Raw genomic sequence first — 22,669 nt, 5'->3', positions numbered from 1 at the left:
ATAAAATATCAAGTTGTGCCTTTAAAATAATTCTGTTATGGCTGAGTCCCAGACAGGATGGTACAAAGAAAAGTATGAGGGGACCTCCACCCAAAGTCCCAAATGGGGATGGGGGCGAGGCCTCACTCTGCTCCCAGTGATATTTACTCATAGAAAGGATAGATCTGTTCATCATATTCTCCCACATCTCTCTTTTCTTGACACATTTCTCCAAGATTTGAAAGGGACAGGCTTCTTTTCCATCCTCTTCCTGTCTAGAATGCTTATGTAAATATCTATGGACTAAGTTCCTAAGTCTATGCTAATAATAAATAATGAAATTTGGAAAGTCCAATTCTTAGTCACTGAGCTCCAGACTATGGCCGCGCTGCAAATTCTATTCTTGAATACTAATTACTACCTCAAACTTTATCTTTTCATTCCTTTTGGAAGAAACCTTAACCAAATCAAAGCAGAAGGATCTCTTTGATGGAATGTAGTTCAGAAAGGCAAGAGAGTAAGCCACGTAAATAATGTTCAACATATAGATCCTGTTATACTCTTGCTGAGTAGCTAGAGGTGAATGATTGATTCTGACTTAAAAATGCTTCCCAGAAGAGATAACCCTTGTGCTGAATCTAGAAGGAAGAAAGGAATATTTGTTAAAATATTTTTAGGATCGGCTCAGTTTAAAAATGCACAGCCATGGGTTTTGTCTAAACTGGGCACATTTTTATATCACCAGAGAATAGGCAGCAACAGCAACAAGAACACTTGACAATTATGGATCAAACTCAATAAATCTGAAAAAAAAACCCTCTTCCATTAGTTGACAGACACTATAAGGCACCTATTACATGCTATGAATTGTGCCAGGTGTTACCAAAAATGGAAAAGACACCCTCCCTATTATCAGGCAACATACAAGCATACTATTGAAAAGGCTTAGCTTGCAGTGCAGCACACACATTTTAGAAGGGAAGAAGAGTTGTAATCATTGAGTAGGGTTAAAAAATAATTTTCCAAATGATGAAAGTCCAGTATTTCATAGTAAAATCAGGACTAATCCTTTTATTAGAGTCCCATCTATCCAGTTGTTCAGAGAGTCACAGATGGCACCTCCCTTGCATTCCGTGAGAAGAAACATGCTGAAAGATTATGACCAGTACAGGAAAGTTTATTGAAAGATTATAGGTAGAATAGGGTATATTTTGGCACACATGTTTATTATTGAAATTCTATTTACAATAATCACTAAGACTTTTAATCACCTGTCCAATAGGTATTTTTAAGTTTATAAGTTTACACTCATTATTCTTTAATTTCATAACATTGTAAGAAAAGTTCACAAAATACAATTCTGAAGGTATAGTATGTAAATAATCATTTTCCATTTATTGAGTAAAAATTCTTTCTTTCTCTTAACCTATAATACTATTTTTTATGTAAAATGTATTTTATTGAATACAAAGTAACAGGATATAAGTGGAAATGAGACAGGTAGAAAAACTAGCTTATAGAATAATAGTGTTATGACTGAAAACAAATATTGTCTGATTAACCAACCAATAAAGTATTAAAATTATCATCTATAAGTATTTTTAAATCAATGACATTCTATAACTTTCATCATTACTGCAACTGGTGGGGACAAGATTGGGTTTCAGAAACAAATAATGCTGTACTTGTATTCTGCTTCTATTGACTCCATACTTTTAGGGAGAAATTACTTATTGTCCTCATGAATTATCTCATATACTGTTCAACAGCAAATAAAAGTAGAACCTCCTCTTAAAATATACTGAATTTGTAGCCAGCAAAGTCTTGAATATCTTGATGAAAGTGAAGCCCAGAAATTTATATGTAACACAATCAATAGTGGCTTTGAAATTCTACATAAGTGAGGCTTTAGGACAGAAATCTGGTTAAGCCAAGGGTCTTGTGTTGAAATTACATTTGCAGAACAAGTACACTACTTTTATTTAGGTTGTTGATTATAGTGGATAAAAACATCAATATTTTATAAAATTTTATTTGGCTTTTACATAAGTTTAAGAAAACACAAATCTTCACATGAAAAATATTATCATTACAGTTGTCCCTCGATATCTGCAAGGGATTGGTTCCAGGGCCACCTCAAAGATACCAAAATCCAATGATACTGGAGTTTCTTTTGGCATACTAGAGTCGGCCTTATGTATCAACAGTTTCTGCATCTCATGGATGCAGAGGGTCAACCATATTTTTATGTAAGATATAGTTTAAAATATTATTGGGAATTAATATGTTCTCCCTCCCTCAAGCCATTCAGTGATACTGCCACTGTAGACACATAAAATCATGTGTGAATAACTCCCATATCTTTCTAATACTAACCCTCTTCTAAAGTCAAGAATTATATATTTACCTTCATTCTCAAAGGCATATTAAACTTATTATGTCCAAAATTATGTTCATAATTTACTACAGCCTCCCCAAACATTTTTCTCTTTCAGATTTTCTATTTTAGTTAGTTGATGGCACCACCAGCCAGCCAGTCAGAAGACTGGCTTCATTCTTAGTACTTTTCTTGGCCTCATCTTCTATTATTCATTCCTTCTGTATCTCAAATGGAGGCATCAGCATTCATCCAACAATTCAGGCCAGAAATGTGGAGCAGGCTCATGTCAATATCCCATCTATCTAGCTAGAGAGAAAGTGATAGTAGCAATGTAGATAGTACTTTCTCCCCACCCAGTGCAATCAGTCACCAAAGCTGGTAGATCTCACCATCGGAAAAGTTTCTTAGATTTATTCTCTCACATGGTAGAGGGGTTGATCAAACTGAGCTTTGTGTAAACTTGAATACTTGGAAGATTCACATTTTTAAGATTCGAGTTCACACACTTGAATACTTTAATTTCATAGCAGAAGAGTATGCAAGAGGCAGAACTGGAATGCTGCCCATGTAGCCAAAATGGAAATAAAAAGGGACAAGAAGGTCCTGGAAGTAGATCATGAGACAAAAACTCCGTCCCTAAAATTAGGTATAAGACCTGAAGGAGTCAAGAATAGAAGACAAGTTTAAGGCTCTGTGCTACGAGGCTAGGATCTTATACATTTCCTCTGATTAGAGACAAGATTAGTTTAAGGATCAGAGGCAGAACCAAACAAACACCTATACATCCATACATATACACATACATACACATAAATATAAAAGAAAAAAATTCACAGTATATGGCAATATACAAAACTGCAGAAGCCATCAAGTCATTAGTCTTTTTCAGTGCAGCTCTGAAGCTCAAATTCTTAGGTTCTAGATTAATCTCTGCCATATACTGTACGGTCTTGGAAAAGTAACCTACATACTCTGAGCTTCATCTGTGAAACAGGGATTATCTACCCCATAAGACTGTTGAGAGGTTTAAGTGAGATAACGCCAGGGGAGAAAATAAACAGATTTTATTATTACATCTTGAAACCTCTTGCGGTGTAATCTTTAACTAGAACTCACTTTCTTTAGCATAACAGTCTATTCCTTTTTTCCTCTCATCACTATATTGATGACATTCTAGTCCTCATTTCAGGTCATAAAGCTCGCCTATGCCTTGTTTATCTTCATTATTTATTTGGATGTGTCCACTTGAATGGCCTTTGATACATTTTACAAATCTGAAACTGAATACATTATCTTCTCTCATTTACTTTATGTGGCAATAACCTCAGCAAGTAATTGAGAACTTTGGTTGAAGAGACTGGAAAGAAAGACAGCATTCCTCCCCTGCCCCATACCTGCACAGTACCCTCCATTATCAACATCCCCTCCAGATGGTGCATTTGTTACACCTGTTGAACCTGCACTGGCACACAGTCACCCAAAGTCCATAATTTGTTAGAGTTTATTCTTGGTGTTGTATGTTCTATGGGTTTGGACAAATGTATAATGACGTGTCCATCCTTACAGTATCATATGGAGAAGTTCCACTGCCCTGAAAATCCTCTGTGCTCTGCCTATTCATCCCTCCCTCCCCCCAACCCCTGGCAACCACTGATCTTTTTACTGTCTCCATAGTTTAAAAAAAAAAAAAAGGTAAGGTTATGTAAGTTAACCTTAAGGTAAGTTAACCTTAGTCTTCTCAGCTAGATTGTAAACTCCTTAAAAATTTAGAGCAATTCTCCTTTTTACTGTTGTGAGTCTGGGCACCCCAGGAGAGATGAAATTGATACGTTGTGGGAGGGTGATGAAGGGGATGTTTCTCATATTTTTTCAGCTGATAGTGTAGCCAGAGAATGACCTTTGTATCCTTGAACAAGCCCTCCTACCTAGAACCTCCCTTAGGGGACAAGTCACCATGGAGTCCCTGTGGGTAGCGTCCTTAGTAAAGCAGGCAAGCAGCCCATTACCTAAGAAAAAATTACCTGAGAATTTTAAAATGAAAGATTACCTTCCTTTGAGGGGTTTGCACCCAGGTAGGTATTATATTCTGGAATGAGTCCTAACTCAGCATTCCTGATTCCTTTTGGAATTCCTCTTTCCTTTTACCCTCATGAGATTATCCAATGCCTTTCCTCTGCTTGAAGGATCTTCTCCCCAGATATCTGATGGCTCATTCCTTGGTTTCCTTTAACCTTAACTATAAAACAACTTTCTTCTCTAAAATTACAAGCTCCTCTCTGGGAAGCACACACACACACATACACACAAACTTCTTGTCCCCTTTCCCTGCTTTCTTTTTCTCCTTAACCCATGTCAATATTTAACACACATTCTCTCTCTGTCTCTGTGTCTCTGTGTCTCTCTCTGTCTCTCTGTCTCTCTCTCTATATATAGTTGGCTCATTTATCATTGTTGTTTGTCTGTCTTCCCCATTAGAATTCAAGGTCCACGAAGACAGGGATTTTTGTCTGTTTTATTAACTACCCTAGCCCCAGCACCAAGGACAGTGTCTTCTGCATTATTATATGGGCTCAATAAATATTTGTTGAGTGAATAATTCAATTACTGCACATGTTCTTTGTAATCTCAAATGGATGGCCTCCTTCTCTAGGGATTTTCATGCTCACAAGCCACCACCGGGGAATTTTACCTGGCAACTTTTGTCTTAAGCGATTCTTGATTCACTTCCCCACTCCCATGTTCCATTCTCTTGGAATTTTTTTAGATGATTGGGAATTATTCTTAAAAAAATTATCTAGGTGAATGCAGATGGCTAAAATTAAGTGCAGTGTAATCCAAATACAATTTTCCATGGTGGGGGTCCTCAGTGACTCATCCCAAAGAGTCAAAAATGTGAAAATTTCAGGAAATGTGACAGTCTTTTGGGAAAAATTTGAGGGCAAGCGAGTGTTAAACATACAGTGTAGAAAGCTGCCTTTGCCTTCTACGTCTGTGTTCAACCCTGGGTCTTCCAGTGTAATCACCCTGGCTTAAAGCTGATGTGTTGTAAAGATAAAAATTAGTAGGTTCAATAGCTGTTTACTGAAAGGGCAATTCATTTAGGAATACTTTTTAGCACAGATATGGGCTTTTTAGCCAAGACATTTTTACTTGACTACAATTTAAGCCAATTTCCTTTTGTTTAGTCCACAAGGGAGAGTCAATAGCTAGTTCTCGTTATCCATCTTTCTCACAGTAATATTTCAAAGGTTTAATAAAGGACAATACAAAACTTTTGCAAGTATAAACTGCAAGAGGAATAATGATGGCTTTATTCTTTAGTGGTTCCATGTCACCTTGCTATATCTTGCTTGTCATTCACTAATTAAATGTCAGTTCCCAACTGCTACATGGGTGAAAGTGTTATTTGACATAATCTAAACTAGAATCTAATTAAAACTCAGTTGCGCTTGGATGCCGATACTGTTTGTCCTCCCATTCCTCATGTTCTGCCCAGTCTCTCTAGTCTCCTTTACTGTTCTTCCCCTCCCTCTACTACTCACCTGTCAATTCCCACCCCATTTCCCACCACGACATAGAATAAGTGAAGGCCAACTCCTCTCCAGCTGTTATTTACTATTACCTTTGCCATCTTTTTTCAACTGATAGTGTAGCCAGAGAATGACCTTTACCAGTCCCATCCCCATTGTCCTAGTGTTGTATCGTGCTACCTACAGATTTCATGCTGGTTTTGTCGTTTGGCTTCTATTTTATTTTATTGTCAGGAATTGTGTCACTGAAGATCACTAGGCAGAACTAAGAACCGGTGTTAAATAACCTTACTGTGAGTGAAGCATGTGTTTAGGAGGCAGTAAGAGATGAAGGCTGGCAGTAAGTGGCAGCCACAGTCAAAATGTACTGGTTCTTGGATTGACCTCAACCCCACAACAGAAGCAAATGTGTGATTTTGCCAATGGGAGGACAGCAATTTGCAGAATAAGCTTGTTCTTAGAATAGGTAACTTGTGGCACTAACTGGCTTCTATATTTCCTTATTTTACCTCAAATGACATTAAAACCATGAGCAGTATTTTGAGAAAATAGAGTTGTCTCTTGAGGAAGATTCCATAAAACAAAAAACAGAAAGTATATCATAACATACCTGTATGAGTCTCTGCACAATCTCACTGTGAGGCGGGAAACTAAGTTACAGAAAATTCAGATGACCTGCCTCAGTTTGCAAAGTCACATTCAACTCTCAAACCCAGGTCTTTATTTATTTATTTTTTTTATTGGAGTAAAACTGCTTTACAATGTTGTGTTAGTTTCTGCTGTACAATGAAGTGAATCAGCTCTATGTATACACATATCCCCTCCCCCTTGGACCTCCCTCCCACACATCCCCCCCATCCCACCCATCTAGGTCGTCACAGAGCTGAGCTTCCTGTGCTACACAGCAGGTTCCCACTAGCTATCTATTTTACACATGGTAGTGTATTTATGTCAAATTTAATCTCCCAATTCATCCCACCCTCCCCTCCCCCCCACATGTCCGCATGTCCATTCTCTACGTCTATGTCTCTATTCCTGCCCTACAAATAGGTTCATCTGTACCATTTTTCTAGATTTCACATACATGCGTTAATATACAATATTTGTTTTTCTCTTTCTGACTTACTTCACTCTGTATGACAGACTCTAGGTCCATCCACATCTCTACAAATGACCCAATTTTGTTCCTTTTTATGGCTGAGTAATATTCCATTGTATATATGTACCACATCTTCTTTATCCATTCATCTGTCGTTGGACATTTAGGTTGTATCCATGTCCTGGCTATTGTAAATAGTGCTGCAATGAACATTGGGGTACATGACTCTTTTTGAATTATGGTTTTCTCAGGGTATATGCCCAGTAGTGGGATTGCTGGGTCATATGGTAGTTCTACTTTTAGTTTTTTAAGGAACCTCCATACTGTTCTCCATAGTGGCTGTATCAATTTACATTCCCACGCACAGTGCAAGAGGGTTCCCTTTTCTCCGCACCTTCTCCAGCATTTATTGTTTATAGCTTTTTGATGATGGCCATTCTAACTGGTGTGAGGTGATACCTCATTGTAGTTTTGACTTGCATTTCTCTAATAATTAGTGATGTTGAGCATCTTTTCATGTGCCTCTTGGCCATCTGTATGTCTTCTTTGGTGAAACATCTATTTAGTTCTTCCACCCATTTTTTTAGTTAGGTTGTTTGGTTTTTTTGATACTGAGCTCCATGAACTGTTTGTATGTTTTGGAGATTAATCCTTTGTCCGTTGCTTCATTTGCAAATATTTTCTCCCATTCTGAGGGTTGTCTTTTCGTCTTGTTTATGGTTTCCTTTGCTCTTCAAAATGTTTTAAGTTTCATTAGGTCCCATTTGTTTATTTTTGTTTTTATTTTCATTACTCTAGGAGGTGGGTCAAAAAAGATCTTGCTGTGGCTTATGTCAAAGAGTGTCTTTCCTATGTTTTCCTCTAAGAGTTTTATAGTGTCTGGCCTTACATTTAGGTCTTTAATCCATTTGGAGTTTATTTTTGTGTATGGTGTTAGGGAGTGTTCTAATTTCATTCTTCTATGTGTAGCTGTCCAGTTTTCCCAGCACCACTTATTGAAGAGACTGTCTTTTCTCCATTGTATGTTCTTGCCTCCTTTGTCATAAATTAGGTGACCATATGTGCATGCGTTTGTCTCTGGGCTTTCTATCCTGTACCATAGATCTATATTTCTATTTTTGTGCCAGTACCATACTGTCTTGATTAGCGTAGCTTTGTAGTATAGTTTGAAGTTGAGGAGCCTTATTCCTCCAGCTCCGTTTTTCTTTCTCAAGATTGCTTTGGCTATTCGGGGTCTTTTGTGTTTCCATACAAATGGTGAAATTTTTTGTTTTAGTTCTGCAAAGAATGCCATTGGTAGTTTGATAGAGATTGCATTGAATCTGTAGATTGCTTTGGGTAGTAGAGTCATTTTCACAATATTGATTCTTCCAATCCAAGAGCATGGTATATCTCTCTATCTATTTGTATCATCTTTAATTTCTTTCATCAGTGTCTTATAATTTTCTGCATACAGGTCTTTTGTCTCCTTAGGTAGGTTTATTCCTAGATATTTTATTCTTTTTGTTGCAATGGTAAATGGGAGTGTTTTCTTAATTTCACTTTCAGATTTTTCATCATTAGTGTATAGGAATGCAAGAGATTTCTGTGCATTAATTTTGTATCCTGCTACTTTATCAAATTCATTGATTAGCTCTAGTAGTTTTCTGGTAGCATCTTTAGGATTCTCTATGTATAGTATCATGTCATCTGCAAACTGGTTTCTGTTTCTTACAACCGATGATGATTTGGCACACTTCCTTACTGGGCACATTAATTATTAATTTCTAAATGGATACAAAAGTCCAAAGGTTTATTTCCATTTTCTACTCTCTTTTCTTGTGTCAAATAAAAATATGAACATGATAGAGATCTATTTACCTTCTTTCTCTTTCAGTACTGCTGTTAAGGAGTACTTGTTTTCATGCAAAGGCATTGCAAGTATATGAAGAAACAGACCTGGCTGACTCATTACCTCGCTTTGGATAATTTAGCGAGAAATTAGCTCAGCAGGTGTTAGCTCAAGGGAAGAATAGATTGATATTAGAGGCTGTGATCCAGAGGCTTCTCCTTTCTAACAAGGCCAGTTCCTCCAGCAGGGAAATAATGCTTGCCTAGATGTATCTTACCCCTGAAGCCCCTTCAGCTGAGCACTTTGCAAGGTGCACACCGCCAAGCTAGGCACAGTGTAAGCCCACTTCTACTGGGGATTGTGAGACTTTAAAGATGGTACACTTTGCTATTTCTTTGCTTGAAAGTTTTTCTCCTAATAAAATCTATTTTATATTTACACCATCTGGTACTAGAGGTATGTGTTCATATTTTCTTGGCGTAACAAAGCCAAACCAATAAACACGATGAGAGACACACCTATAATCAAAAGTCCTTATTCTTTTTTTTTTTTTTTAAGTCCTTATTCTTAAAGAGCTCAAGTCTAGTAGGGAAAATACCATGAACACAAACTACTATAAGATAAATAATGGTGATTGAATCATAAATCCTATAATATCCACACTCAGGGAACATCCAGATTTTGCTGAAATGCTTCCTTTGAAGAAATAATTCACTGTTTCTTGAAGCAGATACTAAAGTTGCTGCAACCTATCGCACCATAATATATCCGTCTGGTTCTTGTTCTTCCTTTTAGAACTACAGAGAGTGAGCCTACCCTTCTTCCAGCTGAACACTCTTCAAATATCTGAAGACAGTTGTCACAGCAAATTCTCTCTTGTAAAGTCTAAACATCCTCAATAACTTTAGTTGTCACCTAGCTACAAAGCTCTATGGAAACAGAGGCAGGAGAGAATATTTCCAGGTGTGGTCCTGAGCTGTATTTATTGAATAAGAAGCATTTCACTTTCGGGTGAAAAGCATTTCTATAAATGATGGGGAAAGGAGGGATTATTCCAGGTGGAGTGAGCAGAGAAAGCAAAGTATGAATTTGGAAAAGGGATGATTAGCTCCCAAAGATGTAAAGAGTTCAGCAGAGGTGTTTGAGGGAGCACAGTGAGACCATGTCAATGAAGAGCATAAACTAAAGTTTGTCGTGTAGATAATTAGAAACCTTGAAACACTTTCAAACAGAAGAATGACATGATAAAAGGTATGCGTTGGGAACATTACTTAGGTGTAGAAGGGAACCAGAGAGAGAGGAGAGTAATTAAGGGGTTATTATGGAAATCTAAATGGGATGTAACAAATGCCTGAAATAGAAAAATAGTGGGAGGTATGATAAGAATAGGTTAAATGCAAGATTTGGTGCAGAAATAGAATCACCATTCATAGTACTACCAGATCTATTTTATTTATTTTAATATTAAGAAATCAGTGCAAAAGATTTGTAGATTACGTACTTCTACAAAGGCAGGATGGTGAAGTAGAAAGCAGCTTTAGAGCCAGAAAGACTGGAGTTAATATCTTGGATCTGCTGCTTGACTGTTGTCATGTACAAATTATTTTACCTGGGAATCTGCATAGTTTGTAACAAGGTGGTAATAAAGCATGGTGGTGCCTGATACAATGACACTAAATAAATGTTAAATCTCTTCCTCTTTTTCTTATTTCACTCAAAAAAATTTTTACTAACCTGCAGTTATGTACCAGGAATATATAAAGTAGATGGAATGCTTTCTAGGTAGAATGTTAATCTAAAAAAGCACGAAGTCAGGACAAAGTGAAAATTGTGGTGGGAAGAAATGATTTATTTGAAATGAATAAAAAATCTGTGACATATTGTTGTCAATAGAAGATGGCAAAATTAAAAAGAAAATCTGTCAACCAGAGCATACTCTAGAGATTAAATAAAAATACTTTATATATAACATTTGTTACCATAAGCATTACAGACAGGGATGCTATTACCTATATTACATATATTTTACAAAGACAGAAAAAGAGTCACATACTTTACACTGAAAATCATTAAATAACATTTCTATATTGATTTCAAGATCTTACGAAGTAAAAGAAATGTGAAGCAAGTTTAGTATCATAAACTAGAATATCACTTAGATTAAAGGAAGAAAAGAAGATATTTAAGTTTATGCTACTTGTCAATATGTCTAAAGTTTTTTTCAAAAAGAACAAAATGAGCATAGGTTGCATCATGAGGAATTTAATGTTAATTGTATTTTCTAACAGATGATAATGACTAAAAAACACAAAGGGATATTCAGGGGACTATGTTAAATAAGCAAGGAAGGTTTATGTGAGGGATGGGTTACAAGGAGTCAAAGCAGTGTATTGTAATAGAACACTTGACTAAGAACTTGGAAACTGATTCTCAGAGTTGCCTCTAACACTATGTAACTTGTCATCTATTAAAGTTTATGAACCTTTTGCAGTCATTTCCAGTTCCACTCTTTTGAGTCAATAAACTGAGTATAATGTAAGAGGATGGATAATGTCTTCTGGATCTGAACTTTAAAAATCAATCAACTCTAAAGAGAATTCTGACCATTAAATTGTGTCTTTACTAAATAAGCATTTTTTCCTAAATTGTTCTCTATGGTGTGATCTAAATTACTATTTTCACTTTCTTTTTAAATCTATATAGGTATTAAAAGTATATCCAAGTAAGGCAGAATGTAAGTTTGGTCTTTCGTTTACTGCTCTTGAATGGAAAATTCTCTTTACTATAACAGTTTTTTTTTTAATAAAGTTTTGATCCAGTGTGAAGACCAGTTTCCATCTTAAGAAATTATTTCTCATGGTAATAATATTCAGAGCACATTTCAGGTGTTACCAACCAGTGGTTCTGATCCCATTGAGTAAAACCAAGGATAATTATTGATGTCACACTCATTTGTGGCTGTGCAGAATAACATTAGGAACAAACTTCCCAAAATATATTTTCTGCTTCTAAATTTCAATGCCATTACAATTCCTTATCTAGTTTCTTGCTTCTTTAATGACATCTAAACACAAGACTCAGGCAGATGTCAAAGGAACTTGATTGACCTTCAAGATCTCAATTCAAAGATTGTCCAATGTGTAAAGAAGAGTAACTGTTAAAATTTACCCAGATGTTTCCATAATGAAGATTCACTGTAGATGTTATATTTAATGCATTAAAAGCAGAGTATGAAAATTCAAAAGATGTAACTCCAATATTAAAATATTGATACGTGTAAATGACCAAAGGATATCAATAAGATGTAGTCTTATTATTTGCAGTCTTCAGATTTTTAGAACAAAAGAGACACATATTTTTTACTTGAATCCACCGTAACAAAACAACGAATAAAGAAGAGGTGCTTTATTGGAGAAGATATTGTGGTATTCGAAAACAAAACAAAACAAAACAAAACTGGCAATAGATATAAACGACAGGAAATCCAGTAAGTAAAGATTTGTATATACTTGAAAAATTTTCACAAACATTTGTCATTCACACTTACAGAACTCACTAAGCAAAAGGGAATATAAAATTTTGTATAGTACTTCCTAGTTTTTAAATTGTTTGCTACCTTCATAGATTTACTTCATAAGAACATGTCCAAAAGGGAGAAGTATTAAGGTAATTATTATATTCTTTGGGTACTAACTGAGAGTACTTTTCTTATGCTCCAATTAAAAGCCCTAACTCATTAATTATAGTGAATTACGTGGAATATAAAGTTAGAACGGTCTAAGAGTGCAACTTTAAAAATAGAATAATGGAAAAAGCAATTTGATGTTGTTATAAATGTTGAGAAAACTATGACTGCAAACAAAAGATTGCAGAAGGTATCCTAATTTCAAGAATGAAAAGCAATAAAACAAATTTCACTGCATCTATCAAAAATCATACTCAGGATAGAATGTATGACTAATACTGCTTCCCTGGTTTTCTATGCTTTAAATTTACCTGAATATGCATATATTTTTTTAAAAGTTTCCTTAGGAAAAGCTTTTTTTAGTTGGAGTACTACCTCCTGAACCCCAATTTAGTAAGAAATGTCAGAAATGCTACGATCGACAATTATGGAGTGAATCTAAGTCAAATGATAGCTTTTTAATCATTAGAATGATCATAGCAATTTGAAAGGTGAACATAACAAGAATGATGTTAACATAAAATTGTTGATATCAAAAACTGAAATTAATATGGGATCATTCCCATCATTAATCAGGAAATAAATCTATCTTGGAAGAGGATTTTCTGAGAGCAGCTAATAACTGCTATCACACTTTCCTGAATCCATAGACCAAATATAGATAGAAGAGTGACTGATAGTAGGAGCCTGAAAGTGACAGTTCCTCATGAATATCACCAGACCATGTGACCTCTATGGTATTAAGATTTGGAGGAAAATTATCTTATCATGAAATAATTCCCCAGTCAGCTTGATGAGTACGCTGCACTGCAAAAGCACAGTTATCTGTGTCAAGCTGATTTTCTGCCATTATCTGCACATTTAGAGAGTTACTTGAAAATAGAAAAAAAAAAAAAATAGAATTAATAATAAGTTTTGTATAAGTACATACAATACAGCAAATACAATAAAAATAGGTTCAATAAGTGGGAATAAGGCTAAAATGTGGCCTCTAAATCTTTATTCATGATTGTTACTGGCATGCACCAAATCACCATTTAGATTTTATCAGCGTCTATCAAATACTTCCAATGACAGTAACATCCCTTTAGTCTTAAAAGACAGACATATAGGAAACTATTCCAATAGAATTTTTTGATGTCCCAAACCACTAAGCCAAAATTATTCTATTCAGTATGATTTTTAATCAATATACTACTATTCCAAGAAAAGCAGATTTAAATGTTTTCTTCGTGTTATGCAGTGTCCATGACAAATATTGCAAAGCAGGAGGTTTTGCTTCCTCTGTGACTTCCATCCTAGGACTTTAGAATTGCTATCAAGGTTATATGGTAGACAATTTAGGCAAAAATATCAAAATTTCAAATAGCAATATTAATTGACCTGCAAGATCTAGCTCTAGGAATTTATTTAACAAATAAATTCACTTATTTATTTAAGATATATATATACACTCACAATAGTGTTCAAAGATACACACATATACACACACATATACATCTTCACATATATGAGTGTGTAAAAGATTCATTGTAGCAATATTGTAGTAACAAATAGAAGCAACATAAATATTTATTAATTAGTGTTTTATATATTCATATAATGGAACACTATACAACCCAGTAAAATGAATAAGGTAATTGCCTATAACATTTAGTTAAACAAAATATACAAACATTCACACATACACACATATACACATATGTGTGTGCATTAGAACAGAACATGTAACATGATTCCATTTGTTCTTAATAAATACAATCCTTTATATATGGAAATCAGAAAAATTCATATTTTAAAAGCTAGCTATATTTGGACTTCTTCTAGGCCCTAATATGATAAATTTGAGTCAAGGAAAGGTCTTAAACTATATTACAAAGTAGCAAGAGCCGGGGTGCTGAGACTCAGAAAACCAAGGAGATAAAAAAAAGCTTTCTAGAGGAAGTTAGTAGGTCCTAGCTGCCAGCCTTTAAAGGCAGTTGGAAAGCCATTGCTTCTGGCAGGAAGTAGCCAGGAAGCCTTAACTACATCATTACTAACAGAGGGGAGGCCAAGATTGCTTGAGGCACTTAACAATGAAATATGGAAAAAGAGTTTGGAGTGACTCCAGCAAGGGGATGGGACTTCCCTATACTACACAAAATAATGCTGAAGACCATGAGTTACTCAAGTTACACATACAGCCTTTATTAAAACTAAAGCTCATTTTTTTCCCTGAAATGTGTCTTGCAATCAGTGGTAGTGTCTAGTCACTATTGGTAGTGTCTTTTTTATTGATATATTTTTGCTAGAATATTTTATTTGAATGGAGCCTCTTACAATTGGTGACCTCTTAAAACCAAGGAAAAATGGTTCATACTTATAAAGCCATATAAAATTTACAGAAGCAAACCTCACTGAGGAATGGAGTAGAATAGCAGGCGAAGGTCAGATGAATGGGACACTTTTAGTTTTTAATACACAACTGAATATTTAGTTAGAGGCTTTTTTGCTTGTTTGTTTTTACTGCAAATATCTTTACCTTAATCAGCATAAACTATGTTTTTCTGTTCCAACCTATCATTTTGGAAGAATGAGGTTATAACACTTACTCCAGTCCCTGCTAGGATGTAAACTCCATGAGGGCAGGCATGTTTGTCTGTTTTGGTCAGTGATGTATCCAATCACCCAGAAAAGGGCTTACCATTAATAAGTGGTCAAGAATATATAGATGAGTAAATGAATGAATGAATGAACGAATGAATACATGAAGTTGCTTTTTAAAATGAGCCTTGACATTTGCCCTATAGTTGTGTGGACATAAAAGCCTCATACTTTTCTCATGCTCCCAAAGGAAAAAACTCTGTCTACTGATGCATGTGGTAAAGATTTAGCCAGAAGAAATCATTTCAGTTCCAGAATTTTCCTTCATGAATCATGGACTGACTACCTCTATTTTCTTGAATAAGGTACAAAATTCACCTTGATATTCTCCTGAAAAAGTTAGAAATTTAAAAAGGTAAATATTTTTCTAACCAGTTTAGCCCAATTTAAGTTGATTAGGAAATGTTCATCTCTGCCAATTCATTAATTTTTTTATCAAAGCTTTTAATAGCATTAATTTTTCACATTAGCTATTTGGATGTCGTATAATGCTAATAAGTTTGTTTCTGTCTCTTCTGAAAACAGGATGGAGCAATGACGCCTTCGAATTTGTCCATCTGTACAGCGTCTCACTTTCAGGTATTCCCAAGGGTGTCCCATAAAGGGAAATCTGATGCATGGTATGATAACAAAAGTGCTTCACTGAAGTTTGAAGTCTGTTTATGCTGGAGGAAGAAATGAGATATGAGTTGAATAAAAGAGGGTGTGAAAGCCAAAGTATTTCCCATTTTGTTGTTTTTATGATTGAGCCCCCCGGTTCCCACAGTGACTTTCTAGACCTTACAAATCAATGTATTTTTGAAATGACTCTCCTTTTGCAATACATCAAAAGACTTCTTGACGTATCTATTCCCAATTCCCAGATTATTCTAAATACTACTTCAGAAAATAACCCCTTGTCCCATAAACTGCCATTTTTTAACCACAATCATTTTGACACATTTATAGCCAAAATGCTATTTCCATCCCTTCATATACTGACAAAAATGTCCACAGCTTGTCAGAGGGATTAACAAAATAGAGATGGTGTGGGAAAAAGAGAGCATAGAGTTTAGTTACATTATTTTTTTTTTCGTTTGACAGAAAAATGTAGCAAGTATGAATGCCCATTGAATAATTACATATTTCCTTCTACAGTCTTATCACAGCATAAAGTTATGTGGGAATTTTGTAGCTCCCCATCAATTATAAAATACCAGAGCACTAGTCAGTTAACTACATGGAGCAGTTATTGTTCTAATAAATCCAACAAATTTGTTCTTACATACCAAGAAGACATACCTCCAATAAAATGTGTGTATATATGTTTCATCCAAAAAAAGATATATCTGAGGCCATTCCATAACTTCACTTTATAAGATTCTAAAGATATAAGAATAAATTAGTTTACAATTACTATTTCGTCTTTGAAAATAATATATTTGTAGTAAATTGAATTTTCCACTAAACATTCCATACTTCCCCCTTCCCGCAAAAAAAGATAATGCAGTCATCATAATGTGCTAAATATCATACTGAACATTTAAAGGCTAATAATAAGCATAACTTTTGTTAATGATGTTATTGAAAAGACAGAATAATTTCTAAATTATTTCATTAAATAAACAAAACATATTTGAGGTTCACTTATCAGAACTAATCTCAAGATGTAACTCTGAAGTTACTGTTTCTGATTTCATAACAACATGAAGGCAGCTAATCACGTCACAATTTACAGTCTTAACGACGTACAGGTTTTCACCATTTATAGTGAATTCTTCAGTAACTCTGAGACATTTCTCTGGTCAAATTATTAACAGCAATAAAAATTTTAAAACAGAGCTGTTGTGTGATAGATTATGCTTCCTAAGATGGGCCCTTGCTTGCTTCCAATGTGACCTTGACACCCCCCCATCAAGGGATGAAGACTATTTTCTACACCCTTTAAACTGCGTGGACACTGTGACTGCTTTGACCAGTATACTGAGGCAAAAGTGGCATTCTGGGAACTCTGGGCCTAGGTCTAAAAGGTACCGGCAGCTTCCATCCCCGGCCTTTTAGAACGCTCGCTCCAAGAAACTCCCTCAGAACTCAGCCGCCATGTTGTGAGAAAACCAAGTCACGTGGAGGGGCCGCGTGGCCGTGGGCATTTCTGTCAACAGCGCGCGCCGCTGAGTTCCGCGCACGCACGTTCCGCGCACGCACTGTCCGCGGCAGCCCCGCCGGCCTGTGCGTGAGTCTAAACAGCCAGCCCAGTCCAGCCGTCAGAGACTCCAGCCTCAGCTTCCAACTGACTGAAACCCAGGAGACACCAAGTGAGAACCGCCCAGGTAAACTCAGTCAACACTGAACCGTGAAAGATAATAATAAGCTGCTGTTTTTAACCGTTAAATGTTTGGAGTAGTTTGCTATGCAGCAATATATATAACCAGAACTTAATATGACTGCCACTTTACTCATCCTGTAACACACCTCTTTCCTGCTCCATCTGTTAGGTAAAGAAACGGGAAAAGTCAATGAGGAAATAAAACATGATGTAGACTTTAGAGAATAGGATAGTTCATGTTTAACTTTATTGTGGATCCTATAACAAAGCTTTTCTTTTAGAATTTTATCATAACTATACCGAAGAATTGTGTTAAACATTAAATTTAATCTACACTCTATGTACTTCACTTTTTTCAAAGTCATCCACTTTCTTTGAAAAGCTGAAGGTTGACTTATGATTCAGAGTCTTTTCTGCTGTTTCAAATAACCCTTTAGATAGGGTTATTCAGGATAAATTGCCACCAGAGAAGGCATATGATTTCTGGTCTTCCCTCATTGCTATGTGTTATTCATTAGAATAGAAAGGAGGAAAAGAAACCTCGGTGCATTGAGGTCTCCCCAGCCTTATATTTATAGCGGCAACTAGAGGTGATACTATGTGAATAGCATCTTCTAATCACCTAGTGGCAGCCCCTTCCTATGATAGCAATGGCTCTCTAATGGTGGTCATTATGAGAAGGGCAGCAGTTCACACCTGCAAGCAATCTGAGATGTTTCCCTCGTCTGTCACGGAGGCCATTTCTTGGTATTAAAGCTACGAATAGCTCCTCCTGTAGCCAATTCTAATAGTGCATCCTTAGAACAATAACTTTTTTTTTTTTAAGTTAAGATTCTCTTCTTATTTGACAGTGCTTCCCACACAGTTTACCATAACAGACAGACCTAATTATTATTATTATTATTATTTTTTTAAATCAATCATATCATAGTTTCCTCTCTGAGCTTGTTATTTATAAATTTTTATTTATTTATTTATTTATTTATTTATGGCTGTGTTGGGTCTTCGTTTCTGTGCGAGGGCTTTCTCTAGTTGTGGCAAGTGGGGGCCTCTCTTCATCGCTGTCTCTCTTGTTTCGGAGCACAAGCTCCAGACGCGCAGGCTCAGTAATTGTGGCTCACGGGCCTAGTTGCTCCGAGGCATGTGGGATCGTCCCAGACCAGGGCTCGAACCCGCGTCCCCTGCATTGGCAGGCAGATTCTCAACCACTGCGCCACCAGGGAAGCCCCAACAATAGCATTTTTAAAAACTGGTCACATTAGAATCACCTGGCACTCTTAACTATCCCAGTTCTAAGTGGGTATCCTTGACCAGTTAAATGTGAATCTCTGGAAGCAGAAACCAGATATTAGTAGTTTTTAAAGCTCCCCAGGTGATTTTAATGAGAAGCCAAGGCTGAGAACCGCTACTCTAGAACAGTCTTAGTTCTGTGAATAGCTTGCCTGCTCAGCATCACCCTTTTAGTAGCATAACTAGATAGCATCTACTCACAGATTTCTTGTTGGGCCACCGAGGAGCAGCTGCGGGGCTGGCACACTTTTTTCCCAGATACTAGTAAACTCTCCATAAGGTTAAACTCAACTCATATCTGGCAATATGATGAGCTCTGGGAAAGCAAAAACTAGTCTAGTTATATTTGACCCCTGGTCTTCAGGAGATTAAGGTCCAGTTGCAGGGAGGTGGGAAAGGCAGGAATGGAATAAACATAAAAATAAGTCTTTCAAATATAATGTGCCTCATATATTAATAGAGCAGTACTGCAGGAGCACCAGGAAAGGATACTTCAAGAGAGTTTGTGGAGGCTCAGTCAAGCAGAGGGAAATGCATGCACAGAGGCCCAAATGAAAGTCAGGCAGAAGACAGGACAGGTCTGTTTTGATAAGGCCATGGATTTGGGGGTGATGGGGAGAGAGTTTGAGGGTGGTGGAGAAAGTTAACAGTATTACATTTCCATTTTTTCCTTTACTGTTATTTTTAAGAAAGTAGTATGTGTTATAGTATAAAAATAAGAAAATAGACATAAGCAGAAACTCAAATAGTCAATAGATACATGAAAAGAAGCTCAGTCTGAAGAAAATGCAAAGTTAAACCTCAATGAGACACCATTTCATACCCATCAGATTGGCAAACAATGTGACAATAATAAGAACCAGAAAGGTTGTGGAGCAGTGGGAACTCTTCTATGCTGTCAGAATGTAAATAGGTATATGAATTTTGGAGGGAAATTTGACAGTACCTGATAGAGTTGAAGATACATAATAAACCCCAGAACCTAGAAATTCCATTCCTAGGCATGCACTCTAGAGAAACTCTTACAAAAGAACGCAAGGAAACGTATATGAGAATGTTTCTAATAGTAATATTTGTAAAAGTAAAAAGTTAGTAAAAAGCCTATCAAGGGAGGACAGATGAATAAAGTGTAGTATATTTAACTATTGCACAGAAGTGAAGTAAACTAGAGCTATAAGTATCCACAGGAATAAATCTAACAAGCAAGATGTTAAGGGAGAAAAGCAAGTTGCAAAAAAAATATATATATATATCATATGATATCAGTTATCAATAAAGCTAAATACTATTATATTTTGATTTGGTGACTCATACAATCTAGTGAAATAAATATAGGCACAGAAATAAACATGAAATTCAGTATATTGGTAACAAGGAGAGAGAGGAGAATGGATGGCACAGTGAGTAAGGGTGTATGATCAGAGAAGATTCCACAGAGAATTTACAAGTATATTTGCTGTGTTAATTTCTTAGCTTAATGAAAGGGACACATGCAATTTTATTTATTTATTTTTTTATTGATGTATAGTTGATTACAATATTGTGTTAGTTTCAGGTGTACAGAAAAGCGATTCAGTTATATATATATATATTCAGATTATTTTCCATTGTAGATTATATATATTTATAAATATATATACAATATTGTGTTAGTTTCAGGTGTACAGAAAAGTGATTCAGTTATATATATATATATATATATATATATTCAGATTATTTTCCATTGTAGATTATTAAAAGATACTGAATATTGTTCCTGTGTCATACAGTAAATCCTTGTTGTTTATCTATTTTATCTATAGTAGTGTGTATCTGTTAACCCCATACTCCTAATTTATCCCTCCCCCACTGCTTTCCCCTTTGGTAACCATAAGTTAGTTTTCTATGTCTGTGAGTCTGTTTCTGTTTTGTATATGTATTCATTTGTACTCTGTTTTAGAATCGACATATAAGTGATATATAATGTTTGTCTTTCTCTGTCTGACCTATTTTGCTCAGTATGATATTCTCTAGGTCCATCCATGTTGCTGAAAGTGGTAATATTTTATTATTTTTTATGGCTGAGTAATATTGCATTGGTCAAAGAGTTCGTTCTCGTTTTTCCATATGATGTTACGGAAAACCCAAATATATTTCATTTTACATATATTATAATCCTTTTTATGTGTTGTTAGATTCAGTTTGCTAATATTTTCTTGAGAATTTTGCATCTATATTCATCAAAGATATTGCCCTGTAATTTTCTTTTTGCTATGTCACTTTAATGTTTTTTGTCTTTCTGTCTGCTGTTCTGATTGGGTGATTTCCATTATTCTGTCTTCCATATCACTTATTCATTCTTCTGCTTTAGTTAGTCTGCTATTCATTGCTTTTACATCAGTGTTTATCTCAGCAATTGAGTTGTCTAATTTTGATTGGTTCCTCTTTATAGTTTCTAGTTCCTTGTTACAGTGACCTGCATTTCTATCCATAATCTTTCTTAATTCCTTTAGCATTTTTATTACCTCCTTTTTGAGCTCGGGGTGTAGTATACTGGAGATGTCTATTTCACTGGTTGTTCTTTCAGGGGATTTCTCTTCTCTTAATTTGGAGTGGTTCCTCTGCTTTTTCATTTTCCCTAAATTTCTCTTTTCCTATGAATATCTACTGTGGTCTCGAAGCACTGTTTTTATGTGGGAGCATCCCTGGGGAGACTGTGTGAGTCCAGTATTTTTGCTGTGAGGGCTGCTTTGGTATGGATGCCTGCCATGTCTTTCCTCAGAGTGTGCTGGCCATTGTCCCCTTGATGGGGTTGTGACTGGTGGTGTGACCAGAGCCTACGCTGGATGTTGGGTGGGGCCTCCTCTTTGCTCTGTGCTGTCACAGTTCTGTCAGGGGCAGGATCTGCTCCCCAGTTGTTGGAGTGGAAGCCTTGAGGGTTGGGTTTGATAAGGCTCTGTCGCCCTTCAGTGCTCTGGAGTGCATCAAGGAGATGAGCACTGAAGCGAGTGAGGGCTGTGTGGTCACAGCAAACCTATGCGCCACCCGTGCAGGCGTCCGAGGTTCTGCCGAGAAGCAGCCCAAGGTTGTGACCCTTTCTCCGTTGTGTTTGTCCCACACCTAGTACTAGGATGACACTGGGGGCCAGGGTTTTGTGGCTTCGAGAATCGAAGTGGTTGTGCTGCCACCTGAGACCTGGGCTGCCTACATGGGAGGGCTCTCCCAGGGCCTGTCTGCCCCAAATCTGGCTCCAAGCTGCGGTGTGAGGTAGGTGGAATGGAGCACTCCTGCCAGGAAAGGAACCACTGAGTACTCCTCCCCAGGGGCTGCCTGCCCAGGCCGTGTGATTCTGTGATGCCACCCCGTGTGCACGCCAACAAAGTCTGCAGCTGCTGGAACTGCCCTCCGGCCTGTGCCTGCTGTGGGAGTGCTGATAATGGGCTCTAATGTCAGCCCTGGCCCTGCCATAACCTGGCTGCCGATGGGGCTCTTGTGATGGGCCCACGCCCCACCCTGCACATGCTAACAGTGGTGGCCTGGCGTGTGATCCTTCCAGCTGTCTCTGCGCAGCTAGACTGAGTTCTCTCCGGGGTCCACCCGCTGGAGCCTGAGTTGTAGCGCTCTGCTGCTGTGTGCAGAAGCAGCCCTTCCCAGCCTGGGAAGTACTGCGACATGGCAGCGGTCAGCGCTGCTGTCCCCCCTCCGCCCTGATGGCTAGCAAGCCAGCACAGGTGCACTCCTCATGGACAGAGTTTAGGCCCCTCCACCTCCTCTATCTGTCCTGGCGGACCTCTCAGCTGGCGAAGGGAGTTCCCAGGGTGAGGGCACCTTTCCTCTTTTACAGCTCCCTCCCATGGGCGCCAGTCTCTTCCGACTTTTGATATTTGGTTGGTTAGTTGACTGAGATGTGGCTGAAAGTGGAAGGTCTGAAAGGGATTAAATATATTC

This window comes from Balaenoptera ricei, chromosome 9 (assembly GCF_028023285.1).
Source record: "Balaenoptera ricei isolate mBalRic1 chromosome 9, mBalRic1.hap2, whole genome shotgun sequence".
Lineage (NCBI taxonomy): Eukaryota > Metazoa > Chordata > Mammalia > Artiodactyla > Balaenopteridae > Balaenoptera > Balaenoptera ricei.
The sequence above is the reverse complement of the archived record's forward strand: the minus strand, read 5'-3'. Positions refer to the sequence as shown.